The sequence below is a fragment of the Corapipo altera genome, unplaced genomic scaffold (assembly GCF_003945725.1).
Source record: "Corapipo altera isolate COAL_440 unplaced genomic scaffold, ASM394572v1 59848, whole genome shotgun sequence".
Taxonomy (NCBI): Eukaryota; Metazoa; Chordata; class Aves; order Passeriformes; family Pipridae; genus Corapipo; species Corapipo altera.
Window position 1 is genome coordinate 1,224 of NW_020887659.1, and position 2,555 is coordinate 3,778.

Consider the following 2,555-nt stretch of genomic DNA (forward strand, 5'->3'; position numbering starts at 1 on the left):
GTGTTGTGGGATGCAGGAGGGGATTTGGGATGCAGGGAGAGTTTTGGGGGCCTGGAAGGTGTTTTGGGAGGCTGGGAGAGAGGTTTTGGGGTGCAGGGAGAGTTTTGGGGTGCTGAAGGTGTTTTGGGGGGCTGGGAGGGGTGTTGTGGGATGCAGGAGGGGATTTGGGGTGCAGGGAAAGTTTGGGGTGGCTGGAAGAGAGGTTTTGGGGTGCAGGGAGAGTTTTGGGGGCCTGGGGAAGAGGTTTTGGGGTACAGGGAGAGTTTTGGGGGGCTGGAAGGTGTTTTGGGGGCTGGGAGGGGTGTTGTGGGATTCAGGGGGGATTTGGGGTGCAGGGAGAGTTTTGGGGGGCTGGGAGGGGTTTTGGGGTGCAGGGAGAGTTTTGGGGGGCTGGGAGAGAGGTTTTGGGGTGCAGAGAGAGTTTTGGGAGCCTGGGAGGGGTTTTGGGGGGCTGGGAGGGGTATTATGGGATGCAGGAGGGGATTTGGGGTGCAGGGAGAGTTTTGGGGTGCAGAGAGAGTTTTGGGGGGCTGGGAGAGAGATTTCGGGGTGCAGGGAGAGTTTTAGGAGGCTGGGAGGGAGATTTTGGGGTGCAGGGAGTTTTGGGGGGCTGGGAGAGTGGTTTTGGGGTGCAGGGAATTTTGGGAGGCTGGGAGGGAGGTTTTGGGGTGCAGGGAGACTTTCGGTGGTCTGGAGAGAGATTTTGGGGTGCTGAAGGTGTTTTGGGGGACTGCGGGGGGGGTTTGGAGGGTCTGGAGAGAGATTTTGGGGTGCAGGGAGAGTTTTGGGGGGCTGGGAGGGAGACTGTGGGATGCAAAGGGTATTTGGGGTGCTGAAGGGGATCAGGACCATTTTGGGGTGCTGGAGGAATTTGGGGGGGTCTGGAGAGAGATTTTGGGGTGCAGGGAGAGTTTTGGGGGTCTGCAGAGAGATTTTGGGGCGCTGAAGGTGTTTTGGGGGCGTGGGAGGGAGATTCTGGGATACAAAGGGTATTTTGGGTGCTGAAGGGGATCGGGGCCATCCTGGGGTGCAGGAGGGGTTTTGGGGTCCAGGGTTGATATCAGGGGGGGTTCTGAGGTCGGGGTGACCCTAAAAAGGCCCTTTTTGCCCCCAAAAGGAAGGTGAAGACGCTGGGGGAGGAGGAGCCCTGGCTGGACGACGCGGCCGCCTGGATCGAGCGGAGCCGGGCGCTCCAGAGGGAGAAGGAGCTGGCGGAGAAAAGGGTGAGGAGGGGACCCCAAAACCCCTCCCGGGACCCCAAAACCCATCCCAGGACCCCAAATCCCCTCCTGGGACCCCAAAACCCATCCCAGGACCCCAAAAGCCCTTCTGGGACCCCAAAAGCCCTTCTGGGACCCCAAAACCTCTCCTGGGACCCCAAAACCCATCCTGGGACCCCAAACCCCCTCCCGGGACCCCAAACCCCCTCCTGGGACCCCAAATCCCCTTCTGGGACCCTAAATCCCCTCCCAGCACCCCAAACCCCTCCCGGGACCCCAAATCCTCTCCCGGGACCCCAAATCCCCTCCCGGGATCCCAAACCCCCTCCTGGGACCCCAAATTTCCTCCTGGGACCCCAAACCCCCTCCTGGGACCCCAAACCCCTTCCCGGGACCCCAAACCCCTTCCTGGGACCCCAAACCCAAGAACATCTCTCAAAATCCCTAAAACCCAACGTTTTTGGGGTTTTGACTTTCAACTTAGTGCGTTTTTCCAGCCAAAATTCAGCATTTTGAGCTTAAAACACATCAATTTTTGGGGATTTCCTCGCCAAAATGAGTTAATTGCACTCTGATTTTTAGGAATTTCGGAGCCTCTTTAAGTTTGTTGTTGATTTTTAGGAGCATCCCTTAAAAATCTCTGAAAAATTGACAATTTTGGGGCTTTAACTTCCAACTTATTACGTTTTTCTGAGGCGAAATTCAGTGTTTTAAGCTCATTTATGCCCCGAAACGAATCCAGCAGAGAATTCCCAGACTCCCAACTTTTCCAGGGGGGTGCTGGGGGGGTCCCTGGGTCGATCTCCCCCCTCCCAGTCGCTCCCAGTGCCCCTGACTGGTTTAACTGGGGGGCTGCTGGCGCAGGCGAAGCTGCTGGAGGAGATGGACCAGGAGTTCGGGGTGAGCTCGCTGGTGGAGGAGGAATTCCAGCGGCGCCGGAGGGTGAGCGAGGGGACACTGGGGACACTGGGGACACTGGGGACACTGGGGGCACTGGGGGATGTGGGGGGGACACGGAGGGACCCCCGTGACCCCCCCCTGCCCCCCCCAGGAGCGATACAGCGCCCGCGACCTGCAGGGGCTGACGGTGGAGCACGACCCGGCCGCCATCCCCGAGGGACAGACGCTGGTGCTGACCCTCAAGGACAGGGGTGAGGACATGGGGACACTGGGGACACTGGGGGGGACATGGGAACATTGGGGGAGGACATGGGGACACTGGGGACATTGGGGGGGACGTGGGGACACTGGGGACATTGGGGACATTGGGGGGGACATGGGGACACAGGGACAGACCCTGGTGCTGACCCTCAAGGACAGGGGTGAGGACATGGG

General features: G+C 59.5%; 1 long non-coding RNA gene across 1 annotated transcript; it reads left to right on the forward strand.

Annotated features, from left to right (window-relative positions):
• Positions 1 to 1,047: 1,047 nt before the first annotated feature.
• LOC113941706 lies at positions 1,048 to 2,395 on the forward strand. Its single transcript, XR_003525735.1, has 3 exons — positions 1,048 to 1,223; positions 2,085 to 2,162; positions 2,272 to 2,395. It is a non-coding gene; the product is annotated as an uncharacterized LOC113941706 (long non-coding RNA).
• The last annotated feature ends 160 nt before the right edge of the window (positions 2,396 to 2,555 follow it).